This window comes from Patagioenas fasciata, chromosome 8 (assembly GCF_037038585.1).
Source record: "Patagioenas fasciata isolate bPatFas1 chromosome 8, bPatFas1.hap1, whole genome shotgun sequence".
NCBI lineage: Eukaryota > Metazoa > Chordata > Aves > Columbiformes > Columbidae > Patagioenas > Patagioenas fasciata.
In genome coordinates, this window is record NC_092527.1 from 9,078,672 (window position 1) to 9,097,208 (window position 18,537).

Genomic DNA, 18,537 nt, shown 5'->3' on the forward strand with positions numbered 1-18,537 from the left:
TTCAACCCTGTCTCTGCCCCTCTGAGGGCAGCTGAGCATGTCTGAACAGAAAACAAACAGTTCTCCAGCAAAGGAGCTGGAACAATGTCCTTCCTTCTGCACAGTATCACACAGTATCACAGTTTGCACATCGGAACAGAAGAAGTAGAAGGGAGCAGAGTGCTCCTTCTGGCCTTGGGAAGCAAGATATGGCTAAGAATGAATCTGATACCAAATTCTTAATCCTTAGGGAGCCATCACTTTTCTTTAGAGCTCACCTTGGGTCAGAATATATCTAACTCTTCTCTATTTTCAGCTTGTATAGAAGATAACTTTTTATTCTGTTTTTAGTAAGGAAGAAGTTGGGTACTAGTCAAATGTAGCACTTTGAGGCAGTGCTTGGCTACTGAAGTTTTAAAATGTTTTGAATTATGTGATATTTCTAATTAACTGGAAAATGTTGAGTTTCAGCAAGTGTTGCTGTGAGGTACCAGACAATACAGTTACAATTAATTTTGCCTTGCTTATACAAGGAGAGATGTCCAGGGTTTTGTTTGTTTGTTTGTTTCTACAAAGAGTTATACTCTTCAATGACTACAGAGAGCTGATGATTGAGGGAAGCACTAGGTAGGCTGAGCTATTCAGATGTCACAGTCAGGGGACAACAGCTTTTGTTCAAATGAGACCAAGCATGCAACCTGATAGGGTGTCTGGGCTAGATAGCAATAAGGCTGTATTCAGTACATTATCTAAAATATCTGTTAAACCATCTTTCTAGCAAGCAAAAAGATATATCACTAGAGGAATAACTATGCTATCACAGGGTTTTTGACAATTAATAATAATTTCACCTTTCAATAACCAACATTGGAATCTAAGCTCCAAAATTAAGAGCTGGTCTTGAATTCAGTCTTCCTCTTTGCCTGACTTTCTGAATTGTTTAGGCTGAGACGTGACCTTGGCCTTGATATGCCTTGAGCCTCCCCTTTAATTTTTTCTGATGGGGATTTTGGAACAGAACTGTCTCAGTGGCTGCACAAAATCCACCCCACAGTCTGACAGTGCACAGCGGCACAGAACGCTGGCACTGAGTGGCAGTGCTTGGCGCTCCGCTGCCGGAACGTGGAGCTGGCAAAATGTGTGGAGTAATGGCAGATACCTCTGTTGAGCAGATAACCGTTCAGTAAGCGGTAAGAAGGACAAACTCTAGTAAAAACACAGTAGACAGTAATCTGTGGTGTCAATGAAAGCACCAATAAGTTTGCAGACTGGAAAAAATATGTCTCATAATCAACCAGTATGAAGGAGAGGAATTGTAATGCTTGTTACACATAATAGCCTGAAACTGGTGTTATTTAGGATTGAAAATGAAATGCCTGTGTCCAGCAGTTCTCTGCTCTTGACTGGTTTGTTACCTCCAGCACCAAACAAAGGCATTGACAGCAACATTTTTTGATTTCCTGGGACACTAACAGCAGTGACCTTGGGCACCTATTATCTTGGGAGGCATCAAGGAATGTCATGAACAAAACTGACTGCATGAACTTCTTCAGTCTACTAATTCAGTTTCCATTAGCCAACTAATTGCACAAGCTTTCTGAGTTTCCAAGAGCCTGTATTTATGGCAATTTTATTAGTCAAATGATCCTTAGGATAAAACATTCACAGAGGTAGAATTAGCTGCTATGGTTTGTTTTGGCAGTAACTTGACCTGAAAATCCTTACATGGAAGGCAGCAAAACTGCTGTGCAGGAATCTTGTGCAGTGCGACACTGAACCCTTTAATTTCCTCATGTTTGAGGCTTGTTAGATTCATTGCTGAGCCATCACTGAAAGAATCTGAGTTTTTCCCTAAGAAAAGAGCAGTAGTGGAATCTCCGTAAAACTGAAGGGAATCCCAGATATATACCTGGGTGCAGATCCTCTGTTGTGTTTGGTGAGAGGCAGCTTTGAATGCTCTGTACTGTAATAAAGAGATTATCTGTATCATAATAAAGAGTTTATCTGCAAATAGCAAATTTAATGCAAAAAGCATTTAAACTTTTTTTTTTTTTGGCCTCCAGTTGTAGTTATAAATGAGTAATTTTAGTCAGTACACGTTGTTTTCAGGCTACCATTACTTTAACTGAGACTGCTTGTGTTTGAACCCCCAGTATTGGAAAAGCTAGCAAACTGTTGCTTCTTTCACTGCATAGTGGCACCTTTGTGGCCTTTACACAGCAAAGCTCTGCCCAGCACCTCTGTTTGGAAAACAGAAAGTTTAGCAGATATTAGAGGCTATATCCTTTTCCGATTAATTTAATTGCACATAAATTGCATTTACTCATACACTGTTGAACACAGTTATACAGGTGTTTCAGCTGTATGATTACAGCTCTGAAAAACAAGCTAAGAGATGACACAAGTGGTCTGTCTTGCAGACATTTAACGATCACAATCACATTCTTATGTGTTTGCAGGAATTCTCACTTAGCAGTTGCCATTGTCACGGCTTTCGTTACCGCCTGTTGACAAGCTGTAGCTGCTGCAAGACAGACTTTGAGGCTCCAGACATAGGAAAGGTTGGGCTGGAGCAGAGGACCAAGGTTAGTGGTCCTGTGTGTGTTTGCAGATGTGAGCATAAGATATTTTTAATATTTGTATTTAGAAACCTATGTACCAGAAGGCAGTTTACTTTTCTGTTTCAGACACATTAGTAGCATTGAAGTCCACTGCTTGTAACGAATCAAGAAAGTCAGATAATTAAACTCCCATTTTCAAGTAATGTAATTAGATAATGGAAAATAGGGAGCCTCCAAGCCCAGGACTGTAACAACTTCTGACAGAAACAAAATACCTGTAAGAACAAGTAAGCTACACGTTTAGGAAACATCCTACTTCTTCAGATATACCTTTCATTATAATCCTTTAAATGTTTTGAGTATCTGTTGCATTTTCTTCCATCTGTATTCCATTTTAAAAACTCCAGACCTTAAAACTTTGACTTGATTGCAAGTCTAGAAGAGGCTGGTAGCTTTTTCTTGCTCACTGTTACATAATTTTTTAAATAGTGAGAAGACTGATGATGCTGGTGTTTTAAGTCTCTTCACATACTGCTGCTCTTTGCTTTAATGTAAATGTCTGCACTTGAAGGGATTTTTAAATTTCTGTTAAAATCAATGTATGGCTACTACTGCTTCTGTTCAGAAAAATAAATAGAAAATTCTGCAAATAAAACCTCTTAACAGTCCAGCTCCTGCCCTTGTGGACATTGCAGGATAGATCTGGAGCAAGTTCACTGAAACTGCTCAGGATTTATTTGAAATAGCTGTGAACAGAATGACTAACTCCCACCTCACAGCCTATTTGTAAATGCCACACAGTCACATTTTTTCAGTTGTTTTCAGGTAAAATGCGAAGTTTTTCTTTACTGACTTGAATCTTAAACCTTGAAAAATGTTACCTATGTACAATTTTCTAAAAGGAAGGGGAAAAGAGAAAGGAAGGGAAAAAAGGGAAGGAGAAGGGAAGCAAAAAGGAAAAAACAGGTAAATATCAAACATCCAATATTTAGAATTTTGTGGAACTTTCTTTATTTTTAACAAATCTTTAATGGCTTGGGAGTTGAACAATGCTTCATCTTTTGAATACTTCGGATAGTGGATTGGGGCCTTAACTGTTAAAACTAATAAATTAATTTTAAACTGAAATTGCTATCTGAATTTTCATCAGAAAGGGAATATAGAATTGAGTTATCTATATGCAGTTATATGTAATCTATATTTAGTTTAAAATATTATACCAAAGTAATAAAAAAATTGAATTTACAGAGATATCATTTGATGTGACTATTTTATGAACAGTAGGTTAATAATATCAAAGTACAAGCAAGTAAATTGAAGTTGGAAACATTTAAGAGTCTAGATTTCTGTAGCAGAGGATCTATCTAGACTGCTTTTTGTCGTGATATTGGTCTCCTCTGCATTCTTCATTACCACTGTATTTCGCCCCTGATCTCTCTTCCCTTTCCTGCTGACAGCAAAATTGCAGAGCCCACAAAAGAAAAAAGCTGGAATTCATAATCTCAGGAATGGGACAGGTTAACTCCTCTCCCCAACAAGTCATTCTGCAGGAGATACTCAGGAGAACTGTGTGCACGTGGAGTCGTGCCCTGGCCTGTGACCTCCATGTTACAGTAGCAGCATAAATACTCAACTCTTCTTCAAGGAAAAAACACCGTCAAAGCTCTTTAACGTTTTCTACATTTTCTTCATACTATCATAAAATTAAACAACCCTTTTTATGTTACTCTGATCACAAAACAGTCTTTATTTTTTTCAAAATTAATACTGTCCCTTAGTAGTTCTCAAAATGAGAACTGAGACCTTATCTTACTAGTGTCTCAAATTTTCTTTGCCTCCTCAGTGCATCTCCTTGAACTGCAAGTTAAACAATGTCTTGAAGAAACTCCATATAAAGTGAAATAAATTTAATCCGATTTTTAAATAAGAAGTTTGAAAAGGAAAGCAGGTGATAGATGTCTCTGAGGCCTGCCTGGGATGCTCCCCCATCCTCCTCTGCCACCGACCTGTGAGGGCTGCGCCTCACATGTCAGGGCAAGCTCTCTGTGTAGAACTTCAAGTGCTCATAATGTGGGACAAGTTTCAAGTTTTTATTTGTTCAGGTAATTAATGTATGCAGTCCAGTTTCCTCCAAGGATTGCCTATATGAGTTTTTCTATGAAAGGCCCAAAAAGATACAGCAGAGTCCACAATTTGGTGTTGAACGTACATACAAAAATCCTCAATGGAAAACTAAAACTAATAGGCAACAATATTCATTTATCCTGGTCCAAACACAGGCACACCGCTCTGCAAACCTTTCATGGCTAAAACTGCAAATCCACTTTCAAGGCCTGTGACCCAAATTATTTAAATTAGGTCACTTCTGTTATTCCTGCTAGCAGTATGCGTGAGCAGTGCAGAAATCCATAAATACATGCAGTTGAGAACTACTTTAAAGTTTTAGATTGGGACAAAAGCTACAGCTCAGCTATCAGTGTTAAAAAATGATTTATGTGTTGCATGGGCTTGATCTATACCGACAAATTACAACACTGCATAAGGCACTGTAATGACAATTTGCACAGCTTAAAACACTGAGCAAATGTCTCCATTTTACCTGTGTATGAAAGTGGCATTTATGTCAAGGGAATTGTGCACGTGTATCTGAAGGCTGGACAACAGAGTGCTTGTGTAGCCAGACTGAACAAGCACAAACTGGACAACGAAAAGCCCTGAAAAGCAGGCATATGCAAACCAGATGGTATTTGCACATCCTTTTTGTCTGGTAATTTCAAAACTATGGGCTGTTTTGATTTTAAAATGAGATTCAGTTTTCATACAACTAGTGGTTCCTAGTGATAAAGTGAACTGAAGCCCTAAATGAGACACAAAAAAAAATCTGGCTTGCATTTTTTCCCCAAAAAGTTTTTCAGTTGTGCCTTTCTTTTTTCACGCTCTTACTGTATCTGTTTCTTTTTATCTGCTGTTCTGTCTTTGTTACGCTTTTTCATCAGTCTTCCCTAAGAACATTGCAACATAAACCCCTTTACATTTAAATAATCTTTTCAAACTATGATGTTTACATGATATTTATATTAGGCAGAATTAATTTGCCTATCCCCATAGAATATTACTGTTTATGAAAACAAATACTAAACCAAGTACCTTTTAAACTGAGAAGTAAACAGTTGTTATTTGGTTTGTTTGTTTGTTTTTTTTTTTTCCCAGTGATTTAGATTACGATTTGGATTGCATTGTCCAGTTGCTCTTATGGTATTATGGAAATTTTTAACAAACCATTTTAATGTTGTATTTATGTGCAAATATACCTAGACTGCTAATTCTTAGCAGCTGTAAATAAGAAACATTCCTTCTGTACCGCAGCCAGTCTTGCCGTAAAATCACTGAAGAATGCACAGGAAGAGCAAACCAGCACCGAGCACACAGTTCCCCTTTGTTTTTGATAGTTTGTCATGTACAAAACCTAGCTAATTCCTGAATTGACAATAAATGATTTCTGATAGGGGAATATCATTCTGCTTGGCTACAGGAACTAACACTCTTCCTATTGCTGCTTAATTTTATTAGCTGTTTCTTAAAAAAAATAGAAAAAAGTAAGAAATATCCTGACCTTAGGAACCTTCAGGAGGTGCAGGAGAGGGAGAAGAACAGTGTTGAAGTTAATGGAATTGTTCCATTAACACGTGTGGATTTTGTTTCCACTCTTAAACTCTAGAGCGTCCTCACAAATGTAAACCTCATGACCAAAACAAAACTACTGATAAAGTACTCAGTGTCTTCAGGGTGATTTGTATAATGTTCTATAGACATCAACTTAAGAGATTCTCTGTTCTCTTGTCAATTGTTGACATGTTATTTTGTAAAACTTAAGATGGGCTTCTGATTACTGCTTAATGTTGCAATATATTGGGCCAAACATTTGCTACTGACAGTCAAATGCTTCTCTGAGACAGAGAAAGAGAGCAAGGGAGATAGTGAGAGCTCATGGGGGAGAGCTATGCCCTTCTAGCAGGACTGTTTCTGCAGCTGTTGTGTACATTAATCCAGAGAGCAGATCTCCCAGCACTAAATATAGCCATGGGGTCATTTTACATGACTAAATAAATAAATAAATAAATAGAAAGTATTTAACTATGGGGTCACATTTAAATTAGGTTTGATTTTTGTTTCAGAAGGAAATCCAAATTATGACATCTTGGTTTACAGATGAATGCCAGAATGCAAATATTTCAGAATACGGAGGGAAAAGCGGGAGGAAGAATTTGGTCCCAGCAAGGAACTTTTCAGGTCATTACAATCTTCTGTTGACTCTTTGGAGGAGTCAGACTGGCTCTGCGAGAATTTGAGAGCCCCACCAAAGCTATTCAAGCCCTTTATCATGCTGCAGAGCATTGTTTCTCTTTCACTACAATGCACATGCCTCAGTATAATTCAAGTCAGTCAGTTTAAAAATTATTTGTTCCCTGTATGTCTTATCAGCAGTAATTAGCATTCAAATATACATGCTCATCAACCCCTTCAGCACCTGTGCTGCAAAATCAAAATGCAGACCGATCTAAAGTTGAGGGATTACCTTTTTAAATTCCTCCAGATGTTGCTGCCCAACCCTGGCCGTTAGTAGCGATGACAATTATCCAGAAGTGTGAGATTAAAGTTAAGGAAGCGAGGGAATTCTTCGAGTCCTCGGGAACAGAAACAGCTAGGAGTCCATACAGTGAAGGAAGTTAACCTTCGTTATTCTGAGGATGGCTGTAAGAAGCTGGACAACCTGTCACCACCGGAGCAATAGCATTTGTCAGTTTGCAGGTCCCAAGTTATTTTGAGCAGCGTAAACCATGTGCCCGCGGAGCATTCCACCTCATTGGACAGGGAATCCGCTGCTCTGGCAGCACCTATGGGCACCCCATGCCTGCTCCTCGCGCGTGAAACGGCCCCTATAGATGCTTATGCGGGTTTTGCTGATTCATCCAAGGGGCGCTGTCGTGGCATTGTGTTACTCTTCTCAGCCGGTTTAGACTTCAGCCTCTTAAAATTACCGGTTATTGCTATTGTCTTGATGTTTTGGTCAGAACTCGAAGATTATCATCACAGGGAATCCCATCAGCCGGTAACAGTGTAAGTTTTGCAACTCCAAAGGCAAACTCAACAAATTGTGTGTTTTAATAGTAAAATATTCCTAACTTCTTTGAAGTGTTTGATTTAATAAACATCAATGCAGAAATCCTCAAGGATGGCCTGTAACTACAAATCCTCAAAAAGCTAGAACTTCTAAACTCATTATACACTGTTGGGAGAAAAGTAATTAAAAGAGGCAAGTGAAACTTAGCTGTAAATAAAACTGAGATAGAAACGTAGGTGGAATAGTTTCAATATATTTTAAGTAGTACACAGAGAAACCCTGTTACTAAATAGACTTTCATTTTGTAAAACTGAGCTACTGGTTAAAACTTTGAGTGTCTAAAACCTACCACATCAATTGGAAAATGTAGAGACTAGATTTTCTTTTCTACTCATCCTGTACACCAGCAAGAGCAAATAATCTGCAATTCTAAACAGTTCAGCTTACCAAAAATGGTGCTTGATTGTTGATACTTTATTAAAAGTGCTCATCACAATTCTGGTTTTAAAAGATTACTAAAATGTTATGCATTTATCATGAGGAATTGATATATAGTCCTTTCCACAGCTAATGGTGTAATTAGCTGGCTTTTTGACCTTCTGCAGGTTCTCTCAAAATGTAATTGAGTGAGTGCCTTTGCTAGAAAAGAGGTTCTCCTGTGGGATGTAGCTCTTCAAAAAGATGTTCTATGAGGCATGACAGTGTGAAAAATCAGGAGTAAAGGCAATTATTTTGTGAAAAATTTCCTGATGCACTGGAGGTAGTTTTCTTTTGTTTCTCTCTCTCTTTTTGTAAACTGTCATTTCCAGAATAGCTTGTGAGCATAAGTTTGTGGAGTGGTTTCTTCAGTGATATGGAAATGTTATACAGTGAAGTCAGGCCTTCTTTTGGGGAAAGGTTAGGCATTTTATGGGTTGGGTGATGCTCCATGTAACTTTATCCCTGGAATAGAGATCTAATGTATTCTTTATAGTATCTGTAACAGGAGATGTGAGCCATACAGTGCTGACAGGAACTGCGTGTTGATACTGTACTGAGCGCTACTGTGGCTTGGACATCACAGGAGCTGTAGATCTGTAGGCTACAAAGTCTGAAGCCTGAAAATGAAGTCTGTTGTGTCTGATAAAATAACCGTATGTGGACTTCTGCTGAAGTGCATTAGAAAATGTGCATGGAGTCTTGCTGAGCTGTGAACTGCTGCTTGTGCATGATATGCAAAAATTAAGCAATCCGAAGTGACTATTCAATCTGATCCGAACAAACTGCAAAATCATTGAATAATCTGTGCAACAAATGAGCTAAGGGTCATGCAGAAAGTAGAGCACAGAGAAATGACAGAAGTTATGAGCCTTTACTGTGGCAAACAGACTGACCACTGTAACAGCAGGCGGTACAAGGACAAAACTTCCAGGAACCACAAGAAGTTACACCATACACAGTAAATGTGCCAGGTCTTGCAGAGCTGTTGTCTTGATAGAGCAACATCAGAGAATGTCAGATTCACTAGTTTGCAAATAATAGCATAAAGCCCATGAAAATACTGGTGTTCCTCTGCCTGCTTTTTTTAGAAGATGGTGAATTGAGGCTTTTGATTGCTGAGCATTAAAAAAATACTTCAGGATATCATGACCTTCAGCTTCATGTCCTTTTGTCTTTGCTGGCCAGCAGAAGGCAACATCTGCCCCTCCAGGACAAGGCGTAGTGTCCTAGAATAAATTACGTGAGCACTAATTCTCTCCAGGTCTTGTCTGTCAAAGCCCAAAGTACATTTACAAGCGGAAGGTGTGAGTCCTAAAATGGAACTTTGTACATGGCTGGTTGGCTGTTATTCCACAGTAGGATTATCAGACTGTAACTGTAAATCTTCAGGATTTATCGTAAATGGAAACTTCTTGATTTTATAGATATTAGGATGAAATAAATACAATCCTATCAATGACATGTGCTGAACCATTAATTGAGAAATGAGATGTGTTACAGATTATTTGGTAGAGAACAATTATTAAACATCCGTGTGGACTGCCCAAAATCATATGAGTCTACACTGTCTTTTGGGTTCATCTGAAGGCATCCCTTAATACCCCACATGTTGTCCAGCCTGACAGTAAACCTGTGAATTCAGCTGGGGCTGGAAGAAGCCATCTAGAGTACAGTTTTGGGGAGTTTTAGAGCCTTAGAACATAAAAAAGTAAAGGTACCTGAAGATCTGAAGAACTCATCCTTCTCAGAGAAGAAACAGGGCTTGGCTTACTATCCCAGAGTAACTGAGGCAGATGAGCACTTCTCTGAGACAAAGGTTTGCCATAGTTACAGTGATTTCAAGGTTACAGTTAAGTCCATAGTACATATATGTCACTATCATGTACTGAGCATATAGCATATTTGCTTAATTAGTTTAGAATAAGAAATTCTCCAAGCTACCTCAAGCTCACAATTACACATGTACAAAAGTTTATTTTGGCTTTAGAGGTTAGTGCTGGAAATAGGGCTGACAGCTGCAAGTTGGCAGTAGGCTTTGGGACATATATTACAGGGCATCCTAATTAGTTAGATACTTACCACAGAAGCTAGTGATGAAAACAGCTGGGCAAACCTCAAAATTTTATTCTGAGCAGGAATACTACCTTAGAACAAAAAGCATAAAAGCGAGTGCTGCTGATGTTCCATTAGGTTGGAAGCAGAAAGAGGAGGGAGGCAGGACCAGAGGACTGGGAGCCACCTGAGTGACCACACACATGGAGCCAGACTGAGCCTCCTGCAGTCCAAGAAAGAAAAAAACCTGCACCTTGTGAACGTTAGCAGTGTGACTCTCAGGAAAAGGGACATCAGTTTCACACTGGCAAGATCTTTTAACAGCTGTTTTGTGAAGTGACTCGGATTTTAATTAAGATCAACTAGACCAAGCCACTTTCAGATCGGCTCTGGTCAGCTGACAAACAACAGCTGTCTGTGTGTCTATGGGGACAATCAAAGTAGTGAGAGTTTCTGCTGTTACTCTTTAATGGCAAGTATGTAAAGCAGTAATGTGGCTCAGGTGATGCTTTCTAACTTATTCAACCATTATTACTTGATCTGAATTCTTAGGGAAAATGTAAATTTATCATTGATTTAATAGTGTACTGTGGACACACCAGACAAGAAGCATGTGTAGAATCAGAAAAATATGTTCTAAGTCACAAATAGACCTAAGAAGCACAAGTCACAGAGTGTGCCACAATTCTGTTTCCTTCAGGAGCTGATCAGTCGCTGTCAGCAATCCCTGCCACCATGGAAAGAGTGTTCCCTCCCCTGTATAACCAAAACTGCTGCTGGTCCTCACAGCCCGTCCTGTGTTTCAGATGAGGATCTGTCATCTGAAGGAGTCTGGGTATATTCAGGTATTTTTGCCTACAAGAGTGGATTGTGATACTTCCTCACATGGCAGCGTCTCTGGTAATGAAAGCTCATTCTAATGTGCTCCTGCCTTTGTTCTGTCATTATTCCAGAACATAACAGCACTCAGTGTGTTTATTCTGGAGTGTTAGAAAGTACCATCAGTGTCTATAGGAGAAATAATTTTCTGTTTTACAGCTCATCAATCTCTTCACTTAATTTTTAAACCAATAAAAGGAGTTTGCAGTATGATTAAAGATATGGGCAATGACATGCATGTCTCAGGTTGTGGTTCTGTACTAAAGTGCTGGCTGATGGGCAAATGCAGATTGTTGTTGCCATGTCTGCCTCTGCAAGGGACAGGCAAGAGTGCTGAGGCAGATCCAGAGAGCATTGATATATTCTATACATCACATTGCCAAAAAATAAAAGATGATCCAGCACTGCTTCAACATTGCAAAAACAAAGTACACTGTCCTTCAGCCTGCTGTGGAGACCAGGAACTGATACACAAATGGTAGAAATGACAAATCAGTGTTTGGATTGTCAGCAAACTCATAGCCCACTGTCTCTCCGAGACTGACAAAGGGGTTCACATCCAAAGGGCTCCAACTGATAGCAAGAAAAGCTGGTACCAGGTAGGTCATAATAACTTCTTGCCATGCTCTCGCAAATGGGCTCACAAAAGTGTATGTGGTCCTTGCCATTAAGCTGATGAAGATGCTATACAATGCAGTAGAAGTTTGCTCTTGATTTAGAGGAACACAGTACATGCTTTTGAAAATCAAATACTTGCTGTCTATAAGATTACAGGTTTTGCATGGACTTTATTAAAAGCCAGTCTACAAAAGGAAAGACGTGCAGAAGAAACAGCGATATATTGATAATTACATTTGTGTCTTTGGTTTTCATATATAAGAAAAAGTTTTGAGAAAGGACAGAAACCCCACCTTTTGCATACCAGTTTTATTGGATTTTTTTCTGAGCAATGATTTGGAAACACAGAATATACAATACAACAGCAGACTCTGATATTGCCCATAAATAAGTGCAACAACAATAATTTTGTTCTTGTGACTGCCACTTGTGACCTTCAGTTATATGGAGCAGGAAGATGGTGTTTTTACAGCTCTCTCACACACAGAAAATGTGGAGAGATGGGTAGAACTGGAAAATTAGGAAAAAATCTCACCACATCTGAACAAGATTTTCTACATTGCCCATGATTCTAATCCAATTCTAAAATACTATCAAAGCTATTAATATTGTCTTTGTAATTGGTCCTAGATTTCTGACAGGGTTTTAGATTATAATTTTTTTTTTTTAATTCCCATTGAAAATTCTGGAACCAAAATACTAAATGTTCCATTTCTTTGAAAGCTTCCCAACAGTTCTTTGCAGTCAGGTTCTAGTGAGGTCGAGCTTTTGCAGATCTCTTCGGAGCCCTGTGGAGCCAAGGCTTACTACTCACTTCTGGTTTGCTTCCCACCAACCTCCCGTCTTGCTCATCCCAAGGCTGAACTCACTTGCTTCTCACGTGGAGTATGAAATAGGCAGTGGGTTTGACAAGTTTGCTCTAATGGGCTGAAGGAGAAGCTTCAGAAGAGATGTTCATATTTGACCATTTGCTGGTCGAATATGAATGGTGGCTCATAAAGTACCCACCTTACATTATACTAGCCTTGTTATACTGGCTTATTCCAAACTGCTCCTCACCTGTGCAGCTTTGGACTATAGCAATGATGTCTTGTCTTGAAGCATCAGTGACTAGTTGCTGCTTGAGGTGTTACATTTAAAGGTCCAGTAATCTGAACAGCAGTGGCAAGTCCTATTACTCTTTTATATTATAGGCTTTAATGAATTATCTTAAGAGCATCATTCTTTTGGTAAGAAAAGTGTCAACAGCAATTTCCTGGATGTTTCTGGTAAAGCTACTTCAACAGTGATTTGCAAACCTTGTGTAAGACAATATGAGTTGGATATTTTCTATTCATGTCGTGATGCAGTGCATGTCTTAGCATGACCCTGCCAGGTATTGTGTGATTCTAACTCAGATTCTAATTTTAGAAGTGGAGACATATCAGAAGGATGAAAAAAATGGGAGCTCTTTTCTGTAGAAGGCACAAATAATAATGTTGAAATATTCTTTCAGTGCCTGTTTCTTTTTCACCCAGCCCAAAACAGGCTTTGCCATTAAACAGGGTAGCACTCATGTGAGGATTGCCTGAGTGTTACTACAGAATTTTTCAGTCTTGTTAATTATTTAGATGAAATGTACTGATAATTTTACGGGGCCTGACACTGTTTGCAATTAAATCAGTTCTGGTAGGAGTCAGACTTTTCCAAAAAGTCTGTTATAAGCACAGTGATGAAAGCCATCCATACAGAAACACAATCTCTTGTACTGTCTTCATCAGTTTCATCCAATGTTACATCTATTTGCTTTTCAAAATTAATCAGTAGGTAAAAATATACTGTATATTGCTTTGTTGCAGTAGAAATGGTACAACTGAAAAATGTTATAAAGATTTCCGTAACACAGAGAAAATCACTGGAAAATTAAATAATTGAGGGGTGCCGATTGCAAAAGGGGACTTGTAAAATCCCTTTTTTTGTAAAAAGCTTTTTTTCACTTGTAAAAAGGTCAAATTCTTTGAGGTGGATTCCCTGCCCCAAAAAATGGAGGACACTGTGTCCTTATTTTAAATTCTATTATTTTGTCCTGTGCAGTATTATCCATTGTACAATACTATCTTGTATAATATTAGCCTATCAAAGAACTTGGTCAGCTTGCAGAGCTGCCTATAATACAAAAGAGTTAGCACAAAGTGTCTGTTCAGAACCATTTTACTGTTCACTGGACAGTCAATATTTTATTACATTCTCCTACATTCTTCCTTTCGTAAGGGAAATTCTTTTCTTTTGAAGTAGCAATATCTAAACCACATTCTGCAAGCACCTGGCTTCTTTAGTTTGCTAGCATTAAACTTTTAAAGTGGATAGTTTCCCTTTATGGTTCTAATATAAAGTGCATGAGCTCTACTTGGAAGTGCTCAGGTGGCTGAGTAGGATCTCCATCAGTTCCCACCATCTCTGGGTGCAGGCCTTGGCTCACACCAGCCTTCTTTCTAGGGTCAGCACTACCAGAATTCAGTGATTTGTAGAGCACACAGCAAATGTTGATTTATAGGGACTTGGCAGTTGCCCAAAGAAGCAAAAGTTTGATGCAATCTCTTATATAAGATTGTTTTGAAAAATAATTTTAAAAATCAAATACAGAAAAATTGAGATAATACTAATGAAGGCTCCTATCTATAAAATTCAATGACTTCATGGAGACTATGCCTGGTAATCAACAGAAACACAAGATAAGGAATTGATAGATTAAAATTAATAACCCACAAACTGGGTTTGATTACTGAACAAATTATCAAGGGGATGTGCTGTTCCATTTAGGGCTTTCTTTGGACAAGTGATGCAGGAGGAAGCTTGATTTGACATTGATGCCAAAAAACCAGCTTGGTTGAAAGGTGTGAGATTTACAGTCAGGGTTACTACTCCCAGCATCATCAGAGACTACAGGATCTATTCTGACACTATAGAATTTCACTGTCCTGAGTGCAAGGCGTGTCTAGTCCAAAACAGACCATAAAAGGGGATCTGATAATGCCAGTTCTATGGTCTTCATCTAATCTGGGACACTGTGCTGTGTGAGATTTGCGTCTCTATTATGACCCTGTCCTTCTCTGTCTTCCTTTATTTCCTCTCTGTATTTCTTGTCTTTTATGTCTTTCCTTCTCCTGTTTTTAATAAGAACCTGGCCTAGTAGACGAAACTAATGTTACTATGTTGTTTCAGGTTTCCAACTAGGAGAGCACCAGCTGGTGCTGCCTCAGACTGAAGCTGGTGCAGGTTTGCTAGGTAGTGCTGTAGCTGATATGACGATGGGCTTGTTTTCCTCAGATTATATGTAAGTGAGGGCACTAAACCAAACACTGTGTTTGTTCTTTTGCTGTTCTTTTCTGGGTTTTGCTCTCTCCTTTTTTGTGGCTTATATAATTTGTTCTTCAGATAAAACAGGATTAGACCCTAGCAGCTACAAATCTATCCATTTCAATTGACTTCTTTACCTTTCTTTGGAACATACGTCTCCAGAACATCTTAAAAAGGATGTTTGTAGCCATGATTAATACTACTGAAGAGATCGTCAGAGGGACTGGTACAAAAGAAAAGGAAATACAGGGATATTACTGAAGTCAACGCCATATTATACTTTATATTTTGAGTATTTGAACTTTTAATCTTTTTATTAGTATTGTAATAAAAGTTTTTGTTTTGTTTTGTTTTGTTTTCCACATGGTAGCTATTCCTATGCTTGATATTAAGCAGACCTGATATCTACCCTGTCTGCCTTTGTTAACTGCTTACTGTTGTCCAGAGACAGCAATTCATACATGAATGCTTTTAACTTGGGGTTGAGATTAACATGACAACACATTATGGATTGTATGCTTAAAAGTGTATCAAGAGTCAGTCTAGTGAGGCGTATTTTGTAACCACACGGTCTCTATTTCCAATTACACATTTGTCAGAGATTCATAATGCAGTCCTTATTTTTATCACTTAAATGGTATCGCGATCTTGAACGGAGCAGAATTTCATCCAGGCTACTTATAAAGAAATTCCAAAATCCTTAACGACCTGAGAGAGTTCACTGAGAGTCCATCTGTAAGTGCTTTTAACATAAAAGAACAATAGAAGCCTGGCTGTTATTTGTGGAAACCTGATTAATGTGAGCTGCAAGGTAATGAGTAAAATATATCCAGAGGTTCTTGCCTTGTGTCTGAACTAAGAACATATGTACCATTTATATAAAATACAGGTATCTTCAGTATCCTTTTTCTATTATAATCAGATATAATGGCTTTCCAGTGTATTTCTTTGTTATAGGTGAAAGGCCCTGAGGCATATTCAGTAAGTTAAACACAAAGGGCTGAGCGGCTGGCAGGAGCCTCAGGCAGCTCAGCCTAATGGTAGCGTAGATCAGGACCTTCACGTTTTAGAGTAACCAGAACCAGAATGAATGGCTGGTGGTTTAAGCATCAGAGGCTCTGGTGCCGGTTATAGGCAACTAGAACGGTAGAGAAAATAATCTCTAGCCAGATGTTTAATAGGACAAAATATTCAATAACTTAGTTGCCAAAATTATACTTCATGAGATACTCCCATAATTGGAATGTCTTAAATGATTGTTGCTAGAAGAGAATAAGGAGAGGGCATTCATGGATAGTCTACATTTTTAAAATAATTTCTTGAGACCTCTTGCTTGCCAAACAAACTCAGATGACAGTTTCAGTGGTTTCTCAGCAGTGTGCCAGGCAGTCTGCTCGTCACTGAACTTGTGCTCATCGGATCGCCTCAGCCAGGTCAGCCTGGGAGGACAGCAACACGATGTTCAATGAGGTGACTAGAGGAGCTAACTAAAGACAAGAGCTTGACAAACAGAGGTCAGGAGAGCACAGTTTGGCGACAGTTTGCTAAAATATGGCAGAAGCAAACACCATGGAAAAGACAGACGGTGCATAGTGTGTTGCAGCAGTGCAACAGGATGAACTGAGGAACAGTTAATCTGAAGGGACACAGCTGGGGAAGAGTTTGTATCCACACTTCCATGGAACCTGTCATCTTGACACATGGTGGCAGCAGAAATGCACGGCAGTCTCTGCCAACAAATAAGATGCAGCAATGGCCTGTGGGGTCAGGGGCATGGGGTGTCTGGCTGCAGCAGGAGCAGTGCTAGTGGCTGTTCTATGACCCCTTGTGCACGGCGTTCAGGACCCACACACTCTGTCCAGCTCTCTCATTGTACAGACAAGGGACAAAACCAGCTTCTGCACAAGCTCTATGGCTTTTAAAATTTTCCTCCTCTGCATTAAAACAGTGCTCTTTTGTAGGGAAAACGTAACTAGGATATGATTCTCAAATTCTGAATCTCATTAGGTGACAGATTTAAGAAATAGCTACTGTTTTACTAGCACTTCAGTGTGTCACCTTATTCTGCACAATTGAGATCAGTTTACCAGCCCCTCCTGATGATTCTGGTTTCTCTTTTGCTGCCTCATCTGTCTGGAACGCCTTCCCTCAGGCCACTGAGTCACCTTCCCACTTTAAATGTTGCTTTTTTCATTGTAATTTTAAACTGACTTGCATAACATAATTTGTAAAAATTTCTATGAAGATGCACTGCAAAAATTCTATCTATAGATCCTGATGAAGCTTCAAAAAACCTGTTGGTTTTTTTTTTTTTTTTTGGCTACAACTTTAGTGACAGAATTAATTTTAAAATAAGGGTCTTTTTTGTCAAAACACAAGCAAACTTTCAGAAGGGACAGAGATGAGAATTAAAGTAATTTGATGGTACCAGCTTATTGAAAACTAGCAGTACCAGAATCACTCTGTCTGGCTAAAGAACAAGTGATAGACAGATAATGTGAGCTCGCTTACTGCAGTAAGGATGATGACCCAGAAAATTACCTCAGAACAACAACAGCAGGAGCATTCTGACTAGCTATACAAATCGTTAACTATGCCAAATGTGAACTTGTAATAAGTATATATGACAGAGAAAGAGAGAGAAAGAAAGAGAGGACGATATACCTTTTCCAATAGGAAACTAAATAAGACCTCTAAATAATTTCAAATAAATCACCTAGTAATCAAAAATGTGTATGACTACTTTCTCAGGCCACATTTAAGCCAGTGGTTCTGCTTATGCAGTTGTTAGTCTCCAGAACCATCTAATTTCCAAACAGGCAAAATATAAATTTGTTCAATGGAAGGAGTCAAAAGATAAAACACAGGATTTAAAATATATTCTGATCTGATAAACCACACACATAACAAGCCAAGTTTAGGGCAACTGGTACATTAGTGACATGTAGTAATGCCATATACTATCACATAAGTTCTAAAAAGGAATTTTCTTTTTGCCTAGGGTGCCTTTGAAAATGCTTTTTTAAATGTCTCACTTCTTTCTGCTTAGAAAAGGATGAATATTGGAAGCCTCCAAACTGTGACAATTAGAAAGAAGCTGCAAATAATATGGTGTTTTTCAGTTAATCTGATTAGTAAATGCCTTTGAAATCACAACAAAACCTTTTTGGCATGCTTAACTGGTGGTGTGAGCCTGTGGAAACTTGATATTTGAACTATATTTTAGACATAATGCTCTTAAAGTATATGCTTAGTGTTAAATCAGGATAAAATAGTAAATTGTGAAAATACCTGTTTTATAAAGAAATATTTACTAGTTTGGAAATTGAAAGACAGAATATGAAGACCAAGCCTGTGTTTTCATTAAATAGTTAAAAAGATATACTATCAATTTTCTTACTACTTGTTGAAAAGCTAAGGGATTACTTGTGTAGATCCAGTTGCATATTCTCATTTAGGTGTTTGTATAACTCGATATTGGCCAAGTTTTTGACATTTGAGTGACTAGAG

The 18,537-nt window shown here is 38.5% G+C and overlaps 2 protein-coding genes across 4 annotated transcripts in view; one reads left to right on the top strand and one right to left on the bottom strand.

The window, feature by feature from the left end:
• MYPN (myopalladin) overlaps window positions 1–7,484 on the bottom strand; it is a 58,168-nt gene extending 50,684 nt beyond the window's left edge. The window contains exon 1 of one of the 2 annotated variants that reach the window (XM_071811650.1): window positions 7,117–7,484. The gene's annotated coding sequence lies outside the window, so the exon portion shown is untranslated. The remainder of the gene's footprint in view (window positions 1–7,116) is intronic. The other variant, XM_065843561.2, reaches the window with a different exon arrangement.
• PBLD (phenazine biosynthesis like protein domain containing) overlaps window positions 1–15,316 on the top strand; it is a 105,511-nt gene extending 90,195 nt beyond the window's left edge. Inside the window, exons 13-14 of one of the 2 annotated variants that reach the window (XR_011740233.1) lie at window positions 10,895–11,039; window positions 14,893–15,316. The gene's annotated coding sequence lies outside the window, so the exon portion shown is untranslated. The remainder of the gene's footprint in view (window positions 1–10,894; window positions 11,040–14,892) is intronic. The other variant, XR_011740234.1, reaches the window with a different exon arrangement.
• The last annotated feature ends 3,221 nt before the right edge of the window (window positions 15,317–18,537 follow it).